The following is a 20286-nucleotide window of genomic DNA, read 5'->3' as shown; positions in this document are numbered from 1 at the left end:
GGCTTACTATGGTGAATATGTCAATACTCAAACTAATCTATACATTCAAGGAAATCCCTATCAAAATCCCAACAGACATTTTTTCTGTTTTCTTTTTCTTTTCAGAAATGGAAAAACTGATCCTGAAACTCATACAGAACACCAGCTACCTCATGTAGTCAAAAAAATCTTGAGAAAGAGCGGTAAAGTTTGAGGACTCACTTCCCAATTTTAAAATATTCTACAAATCTACCATAACTGAAACAGTGTTGTACTAGCATATACAGTCCAGAAATAAACCCACATATTTTTGACAAATTAATTTTTGGCAAGGGTGCCAAGATTAATCAATAAGCAAAAAATAATAGGCAAAATATAATCTCTTCAACAAATACTGCTCAGAAAATGATATTCAAATGCAGAAGAGTGAAGTTGGACCCCTACTTTACACCATACACAAAAAGTAACTTAAAGTGGGTTATATCTAAACAGTAAAGCTTTCAGAGTAAAACACAGGGGTAAGTTACATTTTATTGATCTTGTTCAGGCAATGGATTTTTAGATCAGAAACGAAAAGCATGAACAACAAAATAATTTTTAAAAAGCTAAATTTGACTTTATTAAAAATGAAAATGTTTGTGTGTTAAAGGAAAATATAAAAAAGTGAAAAGACAACCAACAGGGTGGGAGAACATTTTGGTAAGTCATATGCTAATAAGTGTCTAATATCCAGAATATATAAGGAACACTTATAATTCAACAGCAGCCACACACACACAAGAAAAGCCCAATTTAGAAATGGGCAAAATACTTAAATAGACATTTCTTCAAAGAAGGTATTAAAATGGCCAACCAACACACAAAATGCTGCTCAGCACAATTAGTCATTAGGAAAATACATATCAAAATCATATTGAGATACTACTTCACAATCACTAGGATGGTGATTTTTTTTTTAAAGAAAAATACCAAATGTTGATAAGAATGTGGACAAATTGGAACTCTCATGCATTGATAGTGGGAATATAAAATGCTGCATCTACTATGGAAAATAGTGATTCTTCAACCAGCTTAAAATGGAATTATCTCATGACACATACTCAAAATAATTGAGAAGAGACATTTAGACAAATATGTGTACACAAATGTTCATAATAACACTATTCACAATAGCTCAAAAAGGCAATCCACTCAAATGTCCATTAATAGACGAATGAATAAACAAATTTTGGTGTATATATATATACAACACAGTATTGTTTAGCCATAAAAAAGAACAATGTCCCAAAACATGGTACAACTTGGATGAATCTCAGAAGCATTAGGCTAAGAGAAAGAAGAATGACACACAAAGTTATATATTGCATTATTTCATTTTATTATATGTATTGAATGGGTAAATCAATAGCGACAGAAAACAGATTAGTAGATACCAGAAGCTTGGCTGCAGGAGGAATGAGAATTCATTGCTTAATGGGTATGAGTTATTTTTGTGGTTGATGAAAATGTCTTGTCACTAAACAGAGGTATTGGTTGCAGAACACAGCAAATTTACTAAATGCCACTGACTTGTACATTCTAAAATGGTTAGTTTCACATTACAGGAAATTTAATCCTCAACCCTGTGAAAAGAAAAAAGATATATTCAGTAAGATCGGTATATATAGAATGTAAGTCACTTACTATAAGAAAAAAAATTGAAGAATGCCATTCATTTCCCTTCAAAAAATTCAATTTCTAGAGTTTCACAGTTAACGTTCACCAATTATTTAAATAATATATTTCTTTAGTGGTTGGATGGGTTCCAAAATATTTAAAAACAAGACATAGCCTTTGATAATTTCAATAATTAAATTATAATAGGTTATTTCTGGTGATAGAAAATGGTTTTTATACATGTTGAACTTATATCCTGCAATGTTTCTATCTTTAAAAAGTTAAGTTGTTGTTTCTTTTAGATTTTCTATAGAGACAATCATGTCATCTCAAAGACAATTATTTCTTCCTTCTAAAATTGTATACATTTTATTTTCATTTTCTTGTGTTACTGTATTGACTACGACTTCCTCATAATGTTGAAAAAGCCATTCTTGATATGTCCTCCATGTTAGGAGGAAAACACCTAGTTTGTCATTATTAAGTATAATGTCAGCACAATGATCACATATGAAACTACCTCATTTCTTATAAGATTCCTGCAGTGTTTGCACTACTAGCTATATTTTACAAATAGAATGAATAGAAACACAAAATTAAACATTAAATATGTTTAAGTTATATCAATTGGTCCTATCTATACTCAATATCTGTGTCTCAATAGTGATAAACTGATGATCTTAAATGTCTATCTACATTCTTTTCAATATTAAAACAATTTTAAAACATCAAATGTGGCTAGAATATATTGATATTAATATGTATTTATAGCATTATAATACTTGCTGATATTTAGTTGGTTACCTGAAGAAGCACGTCAGTTGGTTGCAGTTGATATCTGCCCTCGGTTAGCACGTAAGCATAGACTCTCCCGTGCTGTTGGTTAAGTATATATGAATCCCTCACCACTGCAAACAATGCATTTTTTTCTATTATAAACTAATTTTTTAAGACTCAAATTAGCAACCTAACATCATACCCAGAGGAGCTAAAGAAACAAGAGCAAACCAACCCAAGACTAGCAGAAGTCAAGAAATAACTAATATTAGAGCTGTGCTAAAGAAAATTGAGATGTGAAAAATTATATAAGAGATTAACAAACAATCAGAAATGACAAAGGAGACATTACCACCAATCCCACAGGGGGAGAAAAAAACCCAGATACTACTACAAATGCATCTAGGTACACAAACTTGAAGCCCAGGGGAAATGGATAAATTCCTGGACACATACAGCCTCCCAAGACTGAACCACGAAGAAATTAAATTCCAAAACAGATCAATAATGAGCTCTGAAATTAAATTCTTCATAAAAAGCCTACTAAGCAAAAATAGCACAGGACCAGATGGATTTACAGCCAAATTTTACCAGATGCATAAAGAAGAGCTGGTACCCATTCTATTTTAACTATTCCAAAAAATTGGGGAGAAAAGGACTCCTTCCTAACTCAGTCATCAGGATGAAGTCAATATCATCCTGATACCAAAAGCTAGCAGAGACATAACAATAACAACAAAAATCTTTAGGTCAATATTTTTGATGAACATAGACACTAAAATCCTTAACAAAACACTTGGAAAACAAATCCAGCAGTACATCAAAAGCCAGTCCACTACAGTCAATTAGGTTTTAACCCCAGGATGCAAGGTTGGATCAACATACACAAATCAATAAATGTGATTAATCACATAAACAGAACAAAAACCACCTGATTATCTCAATAGATGCAGAAAGAGCTCTTTACAAAATGTAACATCTTTCATGTTAAAACCACTCAGTAAGCTGGGCATTTAAGGAGCATACTTCACACTAATAAAAGCCATATATGACAAACCTACAGTCATCATCATACTGAATGGGCAAAAGCTGGAAGCATTCCCTTGGGAAACCAGAACAAGACAAGGATGCTCTCTCTCACCACTCCTATTCAACATAGTACTGAAATTCCTGTCCAGAGCACTCAGGCTAGAGAAATAAATAAAGATATCCAAATAGGAAGAGAGGAAGTCAAACTATCTCTGCTTGCGGATGACAATGCTATCCCTAGAAAATCCTATAGTCTTGGCCCAAAAAGCTACTTGATCTTATAAAAAACTTCAGCAAAGTTTCATTTTGTTGAACAATGGTTTCAAATTATGTCGATTGTAAAATCAACATACACTATTTATCAACAACATCCAAGCTAAGAGCCAAATCTGAAATGCAATCTCATTTGCAGTTACCACATAAAGAATAAAATGCCTAAGAATACAGCTAACCAGGGAGGTTAATGATCTCTACCATGAGAATTACAAAACACTGCACAAAGAAATCAGAGAAGACAAAAACAAATGGAAAATCATCTCATGCTCGTGGATAGGAAAAAATCAATATCTTTAAAACGGCTATGCTGACCAAAGCAATTTACAGATTCAATGTGATTCCTATCAAACTAACAATGATGTTCTTCATGTAATTAGAAAAAAAAACAAAAACAAAAAAACTGTTTTAAAATTCATGAAACCAAAAACATAGGCCAAATAGCCGAGACATCCTAAGCAAAATAACAAAGCTAGAGGCATGGTGTTTCCCAACTTCAAACTATATTACAAAGTGGCAGTAACCAAAACAGCATGGTAATGGTAGAAAAACAGACACATTGACCAATGGAACAGAATGGAGAGCCCAGATATAATGCTGCAGAACTACAACCATCTGAAATTTGAAAGGTGACAAAAACAAGTGATGAGTAAAGCACTCCTTATTCCAGAAATGGTGGTGGGATAACTGACTAGCCACATTGAGAAGAATGAAACTGGACCACTTCCTTATACCATATACAAAAATCACTTCAAGATAGATTAAAAATTTAATTTTAAAGCCCAAAACTATAAAAACCATGGAAGAAAATCCAGAATATACAATTCTGGACATAGGACATGGCAAAGATTTAATGATGAAGGTGCCAAAAAAAATCGCAATGAAATAAAAAACTACAAATGAGAACTAATTAACCTAAAGTGCTTTTGCATAGCAAAAGAAACTATCAATAGAGTAACAGACAACCTACAGAATAGGAGAAAATATTTGCCAACTGTGAGTCTGATAAAGATTTATTATCTAGAATCTGCAAGGAAGTTAAACAATTTATTTGTTTGTTTGTTTATTTATTTATTTTTAAGATGGAGTCTTGCTCTGTCACCCAGGCTGGAAGGCTGGAGTGCAGTGGCATGATCTTGGCTCACTGCCAGCTGCTCCTCCTGGGTGCATTCCATTCTCCTACCTCAACCTCCCGAGTAGCTGGGATGACAGGCACCTGCCACCACATCGGGCTCGTTTTTTTGTATTTTTAGTAGAGATGGAGTTTCACCGTGTTAGCCAGGACGGTCTTGATCTCCTGATCTCATGGTCCGCCCGCCTCAGCCTCCCAAAGTGCTGGGATTACAGGTGTGAGCCACCGCCCCCAGCCGGAGCTTAAGCTAATTTACAAGAAAAGGAAACAATCCTATTAAAATGCAGGCAAAGGACATGAAGAGACACTTTTCCAAAGAAGACATATGCAGCCAACAAGCATATGAGAAAATGCTCAACTTCACTAATTATTAGATAAATACAAATTAAAACCACAATGAGATACCTTCTCACATCAGTCAGAATGGCTACTATTAAAAAGTCAAAAAATAACAGATACTGACGAGGTTGTGGATAAAAGGGAATGCTAACACACAGCTGGTGAGAATGCAGATTAGGTTCAGCCATTGTGGCAAACAGTATGGCGATTTCTCTAAGAACTTACAATAGAATTATGATTTGATGCGGCAATCCTATTACCGGGTATACACCCAAAGGAATATAATTCATTCTACCATAAAGTCTAATGTACATATATGTGTATTGTAGCACTATTCACAGTAGCCAAGACAGGGAATCAACCTAAACACTCATCAAACATTAGACTGGACATAAAAAAAAAAAAAAGGTGGTACATATACACTAAGGAATACTATACATCCCCCACAAGAAAAGAATAAGATAATATCCTTTGGGCTGGGCGCGGTGGCTCACGCCTGCAATCCCAGCACTATGGGAGGCTGAGACGGGAGGATCACAAGGTCAGGAGATCGAGACCATCCTGCCTAACACGGTGAAACCCCATCTCTACTAAAACTAAAAAAAATAAAAATAAAAAAATAAAAAAAATAAAAAAGCTGGGCATGGTGGCGGGCGCCTGTAGTCCCAGCTACTCCGGAGGCTGAGGCAGGAGAATGGCGTGAACCCGGGAGGCGGAGCTTGCAGTGAGCCGAGATCATGCCACTGCACTCCAGCCTGGGCGACTGAGTGAGACTCTGTCTCAAAAAGAAAAAAAAAAAAAAAATGCTTCGCAGCAACATGAACACAACTAAAGACCATCATCCTAAGCAAACTAACACAAGAACAGAAAACCAAATATTGTACATTGTCATTTATTAGTGGGGTCTATAAAAGGAGAACACATGGGCACAAAGAAGGGAACAATAGACACAGTGGTTTACTTGAGGGTGAAAGGCGGCAGGAGGGATTGAATTTTTTAAAAATACCTGTTATACCTTCTCTCTCATCATTGTTTATTCTAATTATGTTTTCCACAAAGATTAAGTATGAAAATAGAATTGTATAATGACATTGTGTCTTTTCTAATAGAAAATGAATTCACCATGAGTTTTTAATTTAATTTTCTCTTGCTGGTTTTGTTTTACCTTAAGCCAATTTGGCATTTCTTTTCATGATAATTTGTGAAGTGATACCTTGTTACTGAGGAGTGCATTGCTTTATGCTTCTGACATGATTCTTTGCTTTACTCATGAAACGTACAAGGAAGTAAGCTATCTTCCTTTGCTTTTAGAATTAGATATTAAAGAAAAATGGCATGCGTCGTATTTCAAAGGATGCTCGGTAATAAAATTCAAGGCAACATAAAATAGCATTAGGCATTTGGTTAGAACAGTGTGTACTCAGGCACATCCTGGTCAGTTGATTTTTAAGTAGAAAACAAAAAATGGGCACCCAAGACCACCCTGGAGGCTCATCAGAGTCCTGCAGCTGTTGCCTGTGAGAGACTAAACCTCTCCGAGAATTACTTAAGATTGGCAACAGTTGGTATGACTAAGGGTGAGTTCATTTTCCTGCTAGCTCTCTTTGTCAAATACACTCTTCTGTTAGTTTGAAATGTGAATATGAAAAGCATGTGTTTGTCGATGAGACAGGAAATATATCTATTTCCTAAAGTTGTTTTACTTATGAATTACAATAAAGAATTTTATCCACCAAACAGCAACATCATGATGGAAAAAATTTTCTACATCCGTTTTCAGTCTATTTAATTTAATCATGGAATGTTATTTATGTCATTGGAGTATTTTCATGAGGATGGATTTTCACATTTTTATTTATAAAATTTCTCAGGCATAATTTCAGAAACTTAAGAAATATAACCAATTTTACTTGTTAGGATTATTTGAGTACCATATAATACATCATCTTGTGAGTATTTTAGTATATTCTATGACATGTAAGGTTATATTTTTTTCTCAAAAGTTTATAAGGAAATCTATACAGATAATTTACACAATTAATAGAAATATACATATAATCCTTTGGACAAACACATTTTTACATTTTATTTGGTTTTTAATTTACAAAATTTTTTTACAATTCAAGTTTTTAATCTTATAAAATAACTTGTAAATACCAGATTATTTAAGATTTATGTGTTCTTTGTATACTTTATTGTATTTTATTTGCAGCAATAAATATTATAACTACATTCACGTTGATGTCATTGCATAAATATATTTCTGACAATTTCTTGTCTGCATGATACTTGCTAGCAGATGTAGACTATCATTAAAACCTTAAGGAAAAGATGTTATTTCTGTTTCTTGCAAGTTTAAGTTAAATATGTCCAGCAAAGATGGGTTAATAAAACCAAGAAAATGTAGATTTTCTTCATTTACCTATACACATTTGTGTGTTCAATAACAGAATATGACTCAAATTTGGTACATAGCTATTTCTCCACAGGGAATAGATCTCACCATCACTCATTATATTTGTATATAGTAGAACTCTACAGAAAAAGAAAAGTTAGACGTTGAATGTTTATTAAAACATTTTGTGATATTTATTGCAGTTGTTCATTAAAAATTTATAATTTAAATATATTTAAATGAATGTATTGTGACCTGTAAAATGTTAAAATATTGTATTTCCATTAAAGAAGAAAGATAATATTGTAGATAATTTATGAATAATAAAAAATAAAATATGGTATTAGTTTAGCTATATTGTAGCATTCAAATTCCTACCACTTTGCACACTCTGTATGCAACACATTACAGTTTATCTAATACATGTAATAATTCATGACTCTGTACTCATAATCTATGGATTTTTCCAGTTATTCAATTTATTGATGGAAATTTATGGATTCCCTATCTTCTCATCAAAATATTTTCTTCATTTGGCTTCACTTAAAAAAGAAAATTCAAGGGCGGGGGTGGTGGCTCATGCCTGTAATCCCAGCACTTTGGGAGGCCGAGGTGGGCGGATCATGAGGTCAGGAGATGGAGACCATCCTGGCAAACACGGTGAAATCCCGTCTCTACTAAAAAAAAAAAAAAAATAGCCCGGCGTGGTGGCGGGTGCCTGTAGTCCCAGCTACACAGGAGGGTGAGGCGGGAAAATGGCATGAACCCGGGAAGCGGAGCTTGCAGTGAGCCGAGATCGCATCACTGCACTCCAGCATGGGCAACAGAGTGAGACTCTGTCTAAAAACAGAAAAAAAAGAAAGAAAATTCTAGTTTTTCCACCTCATTGATTTCTTCGTTTAGTATATTTCACTATTTTAGCTCACTTTCTCTGTCTCCAAATGCTGTCATGCCTTATTTTCTTCTCTTATTTCTCTCTTTGTTACTGTTTCTCTTCCTAATTTCTTCTTCTATTTATACCTCTCTTTCTGTATAATCATCCAGTATTAGGGTTTCTGATACCTTTGACTTCTCCATTACAGACCTTTCCACTGCTCTGTAAAGGTTTTTGTATTAAATTCCACACAAATATGTAATTGACATTTCAAGATTCACACATAGAAAAAATGTATCAATTTTATCTCTAAATTGTCTCTTTCAACAGTCTTTCCCACATGTATAAGTGGAAACACCGATCTCTTTCTACTGAAGGCAGGTATCTTGGAGATTGCGTTTACTTTCTTTTTCTCAAATCTCATAACCAATACATCAGTTAGTACTGTAAGCTATATCTGCAAAGTATTTCAGACTTCTGAGAGTGTGCCTTTATCCCACTGTGCATCAAGCCATGATCATGTCTTATCTGGAGCAACTGCCTACCTCATATCTTTTCTTCTGCACTTGCTTCCCTGGTGTCTATTTTGGACACAGCAGCTAGAATGATTCTCTTAAGCTGTAAATCAAATCTGGTCACTCATCTACTCAAACGCTCCAGTGGCTTCCTGTCTCTCTCAGGGAAAAATACTAAAGTCTTCACAATGACTTACAAAGTTCTATATGTTCCAGGCTCCTGACACCTTTCTTGAGTCATCCCTTGTTAGTCTCCTTTAGATTTTCTGCTTCAGTTAAACTGAATTGTATCCTGTTCTTTCCATTGGAAAGGGATGTTCCTGGCTCAAGGTTTTTCATTTAAACACTATTCTATCACTATTTGTCTCCTCCAAGTACATGTATGACTCATCACTTTCAGGTTCTTACTCAGTTACTCAAAGATGTTTAACTAATCGTGTTATTGAATTGCAATTGAAACTAACCTCTCCAAGCCCAGAAATCCCTTGTATAATTATAGCTTAAGTCTATTTCATAGCACATTTTCTCTTTACCATTCATTCATTCATTCAATTGTTCCTTTCTTATTCATTTATTTATTTGTTTTCTTTGTCTTCTCACTAGACTATAAGCTGCATAACAGCAAGGGGTTTTGTCTGTATGCTTCACTGCCATATACTAAGTACGTAGTATTCAATATATAGTAGATTATTTAATATTTATAAATTAGTGGAACTTATTTTGTATAATATTCTAATTATAAAAGTACATTTCTTCTGTATCATATCAGAGACTACTACATATATTGCTAATGATATGATCATTATTTTTATTTTGTATTTTTGCCTAATTGCAAACTCTCTGAGAGAAAGAGCTATCTTATTCATTTTCGTGTCTCCACTACAATACTGGGCCACATTCCTTGAACTCAGTAGATATTTATAAAGTGAATTGGTGGAACCAATTTCAAAGTGCAGGTTAGCAGAGGTAAAAATAATATAGTGCTGACTAAATACGTGCTACTGAGGAAATGCTAAAAAGTAATCAATTTAGATGGTATCAAGTGCCAATTTTTTTCCAGAAATATATAATAATACACAATTCTTTTCTTCAGCTGACAAGGTCACTTTGAGAGAAGTGAATATATCACCCTGGTGTTTACTCTCGCCTACTGATACAGAAATTGCTATGTGAATTAAACATATTGCCAGGTGTAGAATGTCAGATAGATTCATAAATATAACTTGTTTCCTGCTTATCAAGTGACAGTTGTCCATCCTTTCTATTCCTCAGCACCAGATGTAGAGGACAGCTATGTATTCTGACCCCACACATTTCTACTTCGAAAGCACCCCTCTGTCTAATCTGTTAGGGGTCATGAGTACCTCTGGGTATCACCATCTTTGTGTAAAAGCACTGCCATTTCTGTTTTACTACTGTTTCTGCCAGAAAGACCATTGCTGGTGGGCCCCACTATCTTCCTCTGGGTACAGGTACTCATTTGGTGAGTATTACTATGTTTGCTGCATACCACTTACACATGTTTGGCCCTACAGCTAAGGAGATGTCACAACTAAAGCCTATCGATTGATGAGTTCAGGAGAAATGCCTCTTTCCTATTTTGAGAATGCTCTGTTATACTTCATGTCTCGTGGCTTTAAGAAAGTAATTTTTACAATGTAAATACTTCCCTTTTACAATATATCACAACAAGAAACTGAAGCTGACCAGTAATTGAAAACTGAGTAAAAATATTTTCCTGTATTGAAAGCTAGAAGCCACTGTTCCAATGGCAAAGTGTATGTGGACAAATTTGTTCTGTCTAACAGCAACTTCCTTTAGGATTTGTTCTTACTAAGTGAAAGAACCTCATCATTTTCTCATTAGACATAAATGATCAATTTTCAACTCTGCAAAGGATGCAGATTTGGCCCAACCTAGATCCCATCCCCAATTCATAAAGTGTGTTTAATTATCCCTCTTATAAATGTCACAACTATTTTGTGAACTTGATCTCATAAGTATTATCTTCATTTCAAAGTTTCTTTGATGTTCGAAGCATTGAAGTGATAACTGTTGAGTAATTACTTAGTGATAGAGTATAATCACAAGTTTCTGTATAAATATAAATAATTGCATTATTCTTTCACAAGAACTCTAAGAGATAATGCAAGAAAAATATTCTGAATGTTACAATGAATTATGTCAGGATAATTACTTAATTCCATAAATTGACTTAAAAATTTATTCTCAGTCTGAGTTTTGAATAACATAAAACATTAGAAATACATTTAGAATGGGCAATTTAAAATATTTAGTAGAATTTCTAGCCTAATTTCAAGACAAAAAGTTTTTTTAGTACAGTTTAATCCTTGATAAAGATGGTTTTTAAAAAAAAATTGATTGCTTTTACTTAAAAGCATATACCAAAAGGTAATAATCTCAGAATATGTATAAAATAGATGATACTTCTTAAACTTTAAATATCAATAAAGCACAGGGGAAAGATGTATAATATCATAAGAACCACCTGTTCTAATAAAGAGCAATGCACTTCCAGGTGGAAAATCTGGACTCATTTCACTCAGAGGTACTAGTCACATAAGAAAGGGGGCTCCTGGGTGCTGAAGATGGGAGCAGGATAAAAAGGACTGATATTAAGAGCACTAATCCATAGAGAATTAATAAGACATTGGAGAGAGGTAGAATTTAAAGTAATTCAAAAGTACAACTTGATTGAAGAATCAACTATAAAGGACTCATGGGGAGGAAGATCCAAACATGAGAAAATGATACAAAAACCTAGAATGCAATTCAAAAGCCAGATGTGAAATGAACACATGGATGTAATGGGAGACATTTCCTCAGGCTGCAGCATTAGCCACAGCTGTTTGTTTAAGGTCTTATTAGCTTCTACCAGAAGACCCACTGAAGAGCATGGTTCCCCATGGTTTCACCAATTTAATTCAGCCACATAATAGTTGTTTGTCATTTTTACTGTTCCTTTAGAGCCAGAATAATAGCTGCATAGGAAAAGAATATTTCTTTACTTATTCAAACTTATTACGTATGTGAGCATGGGTTGGAAATATTTAATTATATCAGTCCAATAGAAAAATCTGACAAATTGCAGTAGGATCTTTCTGTGGTAAATGACGTCCTTCCACTCCAGCTCAAATTCTCAAAAGGGATCTTTAATACTTCCATGTCCCCAACTCAAAATTACTCATCTAAGCTATTTGATATGTACTCACATGTATACAACATTTTAAAATATTTAATATTTTAAGAGTACGTCAAATATCCCAATCACTATGCTACTTAGGGTATATATAGATGAACCCAAACTTATATTTCTTATCAAAGAATTTAACATATGGTGGACTTATCATTTTCTTCCTATTCTGTAGTTGGCTCTGAAATATTGCATATCTTATGTGGACAATTGTGAACATACCAACCAGCTTATTCTGCCCAGCAATATTTCTCCATTATGGCCCATCTACTAATAGGCTAAATATTTGTAATATAGTATTGCTTATGTCACCTTCTGTAAGGAAAATGACTGTGCTTTAGTAAGGAGTAGGCCGTGGCGGCCTCCTGGAGCAGCATGACTCAGTGGGTTTCGAGTGCAGGCACATAACCCTGCACATTATGTAACCATGCCATGTGAGGAGCATTAGGTGGTCACCCACATGAGCTTGTGATTGGCCCTGAGCCACAATTGTCTGTAAAAGGTATAATAAAAGCTGTACATAGGCTCACTCATGCCCAGAGAGAGAGTAAAGCCATGTGAAAACTGTCTACGATTCCTCAAGTGTTTTCCAAGTTACCTGCCACTTGCCAACCAACTCCCCTCGGACCTCAGTTACAACCTGACAATTGGCATCACGAACAGGGTCCCGAGGTGAGTGAGCCTTCATACCCTGTTAGTTCTGGGTCAGCCAGGTGGCTGCCACATGGGTTGTGGTACCCGGTGGCAGCTGTGCTGCTCGGATGGGCCTCAGTGGAAACCTGAGTGGAGGTAGATGGTTCCCCGCAAGCATGGAGAGGGCGCTGAAGCAGCTGGAAGCACAGCATGGAGAGGGAGTGATCTTTTGCCAGAAGAGTTGAATAGACACTTTTGACTGTGCTACAAGAAGTACATACCCAGTCCCTGAGAGACGCAGTGCAGGTCAGGGCCCTCCAGGTGCAGGCAGGGCACCTAGAGGCCTAGCTACACAGCTTAGAAAAAGAGATAGATACTGCCGTGAATGGACGCCTCCAGACACAGGCAGGGCGCCTGGAGGCCCTGCTACACTGCTCAGAAAAATAGATAGAAGCTGCCATGAATAGAGTCCTCCAGGTGCAGGCAGGGCTCCTGCAGGCCTGGCTACAGAGCTTGGAAAAGGAATTAGAGGCTGCTGTGAATGCAGGCCTCGGTCCCTCATCTCAGTTGGACACCCCCACTCATCTGACACCAAGGAGGAAGAACTCCCGTTGTGCACTTGTCCAGTGGTCCATCAGAAGGCAGATCATGAACAGCCATTGGGGCCCCAAAGGCAAACTCAGGGACTCTCCAAGGTAAGGCAACATACCTCATATACTGCCTATACCCCAACTGAGTTGCGGGAATTAGGCAAGCATTGCTGTCAGCATCCAGGGGAACCTCTGCCTGCCTGAGTGCTTCATTTGTGGGAAGAAGAAGCAGATAGTATCTCCTGTTCTGCCTCTGAGATGGAAAAGCTGGCCTCTATCACAACTCACCCCTGCCTCCATCAGCAGTTGCAGATGAGCAGGTGGTTGGGCAAGGGCAAGGTAGCCACACCCTGACTGAGTGACTATGGGCAGCCATACAGACTGTGGAACGACACCAGTGAAATATGCAAAACCGTGAGTAAATGGCAGTTGTATGCCGATTTGGTGCAAGTCATCCGAGAGATGAGTATGTGGCAGGCTATGTTTGACCTGAATACCCAGGGACCAGATGATGAACGTTTCACCTCCCACATGAGGAATATTGTGTTGGGTTCTGCACCCCCAAGTACCTTTGACTCCCTAGCTACTGTCCTTATCCCATACGTACAGTGCTGCATACATAAAGTGACCACTGCTATGGTGGCTCTTGGGGAAGCAGTCAGTGAAACAGAGGGGTCCACACTGTAAAGAAGGGGAGGATATCCCACCTGCAGGGGTCCCACAATGGAAGAAAAAGACCCCCAGTGAGTGGCACACTCACATGTGTGGATAGATTTGATTTTGGCCAGGGTTGACCATGAGCAAATTGATACACAGCCCAATAAAGTACTCCTAACTTTGAGGAGATGTTTGTCTCTGGAGCAGCAGTCCCAGAAAATGCCTAAGGGTGAGAAGGACATTGCTGTGTGATCCAGTCCCACCGGGGGATGTAGCTCAAAGACTACTTGCTGCAGACAGGCAGAAATATAACGCCTTTTTTATTTGATTAGGGAGCTGGCCGAGGGGCCCGGCTTGGGGGAACACCAGCTGACTGAAGGCCATGTATGGAATTAGCGATCCACTGGTTCTCCCACCAGTGTACGGTGAGTACAGGCACTGGTTGATACTGGGGCAGATTGCAGCCTTCTTTATAAGAACCTGGATAAGTTTCCTGGCAAACCTACTTACATTGATGATTATGGAGGCCAGTCAGTGAAAGTGAAACCTGTATCTCTGCTCCTTGCAATCGTCCATTTGGCTCTCCATTTATATGCTGTGTATGTCTCTCTCATACTGGAATACATTCTGTGGGTGGATATCTTGCATGACCTGATGTTACAAACCATGGCCAGGGAATTCAGACTCTGAGTGCATGTGGTGAAGCCGGCGCTGTGTGGGCATATGCATCACCAGCCTTAGGTCCTACCAAAACCCAAGTCAATATCATTTGCTGGGTAGGCGTATGGAGATAACTGAGATAATTAAAAAAGCTGAAGGAGGTACAAATAGTGTGTGGCACCCACAGCCCCTACAGTTGTCCAGTGTGGCCAGTTAGAAAGTCTGATGAAAACTGGTGGATGGCGGTGGACTATCAGAAACTGAATAAAGTAACAACCCCTTTGCATGCAGCTCCACTCTCGATCATGGATTCAATGGACCATTTGACAAGGGAACTGGGAGAGTACCACTATGTAGTGGACTTGGCCAACGCATTTTTCTCCACAGACATCGCCCCAGAGAGTCAGGAACAGTTCACCTTCACGTGGGATGGGTAACAATGGACTTTTACAGTGTTGCTGCAGGGCTATGTGCATAGCCCCACGAAATGTCATGGTCTAGTTGTCATGGATTTAGCCACTTGGCTATGTCCAGAAAGGATCTGCCTATTCCATCATATTGATGATATTATGTTAACCTCTGTTTCTCTTGCGGATTTAAAAGTGGTAGCACCCCTCTTACGGCAACATTTGGCAGCATGTGGTTGGGCCATCAACAAATTCAAGGTCCAGGGGCCTGGATTATCTGCCAGATTCTTAGGAGTTATCTGGTTGAGTAAGACAGAAGCCATCCCAGAGGCTATCACTGATAAGATTCAGGCGTATCCCCAGCCCACCATGGTGAAGCAGCTGCAAACTTTTGTGTGCCTCCTGGGATATTGGCAGGCATTTGTGTCCCATTTAGTTCAAATGATAAAATTGTTTCATATGTTAACAAAGAAGGGAGCTACCTGTGATTGGGATGATGCAGCTGAGACCACCTTCCTGGCAGGCAGGCAGGCTATTCAGAAGGCACAAGCTCTTTGGGTAGTTTACCAGAGGTGCCCATTTGAGCTGGGTGTGCATGTGAGCACAGATGGTTTTGGCTGAGGCCTGCGGTAGCTCACAGAGCACTTGAGAATGCCAGCAGGCTTTTGAAACTATGGAAGAGAGCTGACCTCCACTATTCCCTGATAGAGTAACAGCTGTGTTTGGCACCCTTCAGGCTTGTGAGAGTGTGACAGGATGGGCTGCCATCATCATGTGGATGACTTATTAGATAGCAGGATGAGTGAGTTCATGGGTAACAGCCCCCTGGACTGGAATGGCACAGACATCTACTTTGGCAAAGTGGGGCGCCTACTTGGAGTAGTGGAGTATGCTGAGTACAAGTCCCTTAGTAGCAGAGCTGCAAGAGATCTTGGGACCAGTAGTCCTAATGCAAGATAAGTTCACTGGGCTTGAGGCACCCCTAGACCCTGAGCCTTCACCATTTAAGGAAAGGCATCCCCCTCATTCCTGATGGGGCATGGTACACAGATGTGTCTAGCTGAGGTGGTACTGCTGCCTGTATCACTGTTGTAGCCCAACCTAGTACTGACACCATATGGTTTGAAATCAGGTGTGGACAAAGTAGCCAATGGATTGAACTTAGAGACGTATGGATGGTAATCACCCAGGAGGTGACACCTATGGTAATCTGTACCAATAGCTGGGCGGTCTACTGAGGCTTAGCCTTGTGATTAACTACCTGGAAAACACAGAAGTGGCTAGTTAGTCACCAACACGTTTGGGGCCAAGCCATGTGGCAAGACTTCCGGGAAACTGGACATCAGAAAGAGGCAACTATTTATCATGTGTCATGCCATATGCCTTTGGCCACCCCGGCAATGATGAGGCAGATGCCTTGGCCAAGTTTCGGTGGTTAGAGTCAGTACCTAGACATGATGTGGCCTTGTGGCTACACCAGAAACTGGGACATGAGGGGGGTAAACTGATGCAACAGGTCAATAAGCCCTGGGGTCAGTCTCTGCCCACACAAGACATTTGAGAAGCTTGCACATGCCTGGCATGTGCTCAGGCATACCCTACACGGAGGCAGGTGCCCATTGTTACACAATAAGTAACAATAGGGTGAGTGGCCTTGACCAGGTGGCAAGTAGACTACACTGAGCCCCTGCCAAATGCAGGGGTGGCCAACCAACAGCATGCCATCCAGGCCCTGAAACACTTATGTGCCCTGTGTGGTCACCCTCTGGCTGTTGAGAGTGATAGGGGAACACATTTCACTGGAAAATAGGTAAAACAATGAGCACACTACATGGTCAAAAAGTAGGGATTCTATGTGTTATACAACCCGCAAGCTGCAGGTAGGATTAAGTGATGTAACAGGCTCTTGAAGAATGGGTTACACTTGCATGTCACATTCTGTCTTTGTGGGGCTGGAGTTCCAGGCTGGATCCAGTGCTCCAAGCCTTGAATGAATGGCCATGGAAAGGTGGCCCTTCCCCAGTGGAGGCTTTGTTACACGAGGCTGCCATCCACATTTAGTTTCAGATACATACCAAGGATGGCCTCCTCCAACCAGGTACGGGGATGAGTGGTAACCCGTTATTGCCTGCCCCAATGCCCCTACAGGTAGGAGAACAGAAAACCTGGCCGTGACCATGGACCATCCAAGCCCCCATTGCCAGTGGTTGGCCATCATAGCTCCCTGAGGGGAGGACCTATAGTATGACTTTCGTGTCACTCCTTGGGTGTTCAATGCATGGCCCCCATGGTTGACTGTTCATAGGGAATAGCCAGGGAAGGAACCCTCCTTCAGAGGACATATGTATGACAGTCTATGTGGCTTATTATGGTCTCCCCCATGACTTTGGCATAGATACAGGACCTAAAGGAACCATGGGGAGCTGAGAAGCTGTGGTACCATTGCCCAGGGCAGAAGCCCTTGGAGGCTGCATTTTTATCCAGGGATGAAAGGTTAGCCTGTATTTTGTCTGAGGGATGTGATTTACCTCCATTAGTACCTGTGTCTTCTCTGTCATTTCAACCATAGGTTAACATGCTCCAACTGCATTGTGGACTGGCACCACACCTATGCGGAGGTGACCAAGGTTTCTAACTGTTGGATCTGTGCCTCCCTTCCAGCAGCAGCTGCAGATGGCTTGCCTTAGCACATATATTCAGTGCCTGCAGAGAACTGGACTTGGCTGGAGACTTGGGGTTCCATGGCCAATACCTGGAATGCAGTGTGACAAGCTTTGAACAAGGGATCCACAAGACCCATGGTATACTTGCCCCCTGACTGGCCCATAGCATTTATGATGTCTGGGGCTGGCTAGTGGGGAAATATGTGGTAGCCCCAGCCGAGGAACCACAGTGCATAGAGCAACACGGGCAACACCACTGTAGGGCGGGTACCCATCACAGCCTGTGTAAACATAACACACGTTGCCACACTGAAGGTACGGTGGAACAAGTGGCCCCTCCAAGGTCAGGCCCCGATGGATTTTGTGCCCCCTGGGAGTTTATGGGTCTCTGGGGACAAAGGGTGGCTTACTTACCAGTGGATTGAACTGGATGGTGTACCTGAGGGTGGCCTTATGTACCTGCCACTGTCCTCCCCATGTTGCCCAGATGCCCACATAACTGGGAGGAGGTACAACACACTTGGTTTTTGTGAGTGTGATGAGCCCCCTCGTGGTTATATCCCTTGGCAATGACTATCTGGAGCAGGTGCTATAACAGTAGAAGCACAAGTTACTGTTCTTGCAGAGCACACTGCTCAGATTCTAAATTACACCTGAGTGGTCCTCCTCCTGTTAAAAGATGAGGTTGATCAGGTCAGAAAGGTGATATTACAAAACCAAATGGCCTTAGACATAATAACTGCTGCCCAAGAAGGCACCTGTGCCTTTTTAGGAACACAATGTTGTACCTTTATCCCTGACAATTGGCAGAACATAACAGCAGCCCTGCAAAGGGTCTCACAGGACAGTAAGGTGCTCAAGAGCTTTACTGACAACTCCCTGCAGAGATGGTGGGAATCCCTAGGCTCTGGCCTACATTGGGCCTTAATAGTCATAAGTTGCATAGCTTGGATCCTAGTAGTGAGCTGTTGCTCTCTGTATTGCTGTTGTGGGTTATGGATCCAGGGCTTCGCCCTAATGGCTCGTGTCCCTGCCCAGAGGACAACCTCAGCCTAGAGAGTGGGGTGTAAGGGAATGGCTGTGCTTTAGTCAGGAGTAGGCTGAAGCAGCCTTCCAGTGCAGCATAACTCAGCAAGTTTGGAGTTCAGGTATACAACCCCACACATTATGTAGCCATGCTATGTGAGGCACATTAGGTGATCACCCATGTTAGCTCTTGGTTGGCTTGGAACTATTATTGTCTGGAAAAGGTATAATTATCCTGATAACACCATACATATGGCTTGCTTGTGCTCAGAGAGAGAGTAAATCCATGTCAAAACTGTCTATGATTCCTTGAGTGTTTTTCCAGCTACCTGCCACTTGCCCACTCAGTTAGAACCTGGCACACTCCATCCTGAGAACCTTCATTGTCTTCTCACTGACTGAACCCTGAAGACCATATTTAATCTTCAAGGCCTTTCACCCTCAAGTCCATGTTTATATTTTCAGACTAATCTGCCTATTACTTACCCATAAACATTTCATCTAAGGAAAAAATTTCTTTTTATTATTTGAAACTACAGATGCTTAATGCTCATTCTCTTTTTAACAATAGCATGTTAATCTACTCATAGTCCCTTTATGTATTTTGATTTTTTTTGTGTGGCAAAATATATATAACATGAAATTAGCATTGCAACCATTTTAAGTATACAATTCCTTGGTATTAGCTGCACTTAGAATCTTATACAACCACCACCACTATCTGTTTATAAAATGTTTTCATTATCCCAAACAGAAACTTCATAACCATTGAGCAAAACCCTCAATCTTCAATCCCATGGCGCTTGGTAACCTCTCATCTACTTTCTGTCTTTATGAATTTTCCTGTTTTAGATATTTGATGAGTGGCATCATATGATATTTTTCCTGTTGTGTTTGGCTTATTTTACTTAGCATAGTATTTTCAAGGATCGTACATATTATAGGATGTTTCACTATTTTAAGGCTAAATAACACATCATTTATATACACCACCTTATATTTATATATTCATCTGTTGATGAATACTTGGGTTATTTCAATTTTGTGGCTACTGTAAATAATGCGGCTATGAACATCAGTGTCAGAAATCTCTTTGAGAACCTACTTTAAATTATTTTAGATATATACCTAGAAGTAGAATTGCTGTATCATGTGCTAATTTTTGTTTGTTTGTTTTGAGGACTAACACACTGTTTTCTGTAGTGGCTGCAACCATTTTACATTCTCAACCACAGTGCACAAAGTTTCCAATTTCTCCATATCCTCATCAACACTGACATACAAGTAACTGCATGAGTGACTGTTTTCATATTCTTTGGGTATATACTAGGAGTGGAATTGCTTAGTCATACAGTAATTCTGTGTTTAGGTTTTTAAAAAAACTTCTAAACTATTCCACATAGGGGCTTCTCCATTTTATATTACCACTAACACAATATCTTCATGGACTTGCCCAAACTTGATATT

At 39.2% G+C, this 20286-nt stretch overlaps 2 long non-coding RNA genes across 2 annotated transcripts in view; one reads left to right on the top strand and one right to left on the bottom strand.

The window, feature by feature from the left end:
• LOC112605269 overlaps nucleotides 1-20286 on the top strand; it is a 557341-nt gene that overhangs the window by 191954 nt on the left and 345101 nt on the right. The gene's annotated exons all lie outside the window — the stretch shown is intronic.
• The window catches only part of LOC112605268, a 60233-nt gene that overhangs the window by 22582 nt on the left and 17365 nt on the right, over nucleotides 1-20286 (bottom strand). The window contains exons 4-5 of the long non-coding RNA XR_003115385.1: nucleotides 17671-17882; nucleotides 12782-13013 (exon numbers count right to left, since the gene is read on the bottom strand). This is a non-coding gene — a long non-coding RNA (uncharacterized LOC112605268). The remainder of the gene's footprint in view (nucleotides 1-12781; nucleotides 13014-17670; nucleotides 17883-20286) is intronic.

This window comes from Theropithecus gelada, chromosome 13 (genome assembly GCF_003255815.1).
Source record: "Theropithecus gelada isolate Dixy chromosome 13, Tgel_1.0, whole genome shotgun sequence".
Taxonomy (NCBI): domain Eukaryota; kingdom Metazoa; phylum Chordata; class Mammalia; order Primates; family Cercopithecidae; genus Theropithecus; species Theropithecus gelada.
Note: the sequence above shows the minus strand (reverse complement) of the source record. Positions and strands in the feature narration are given on the sequence as shown.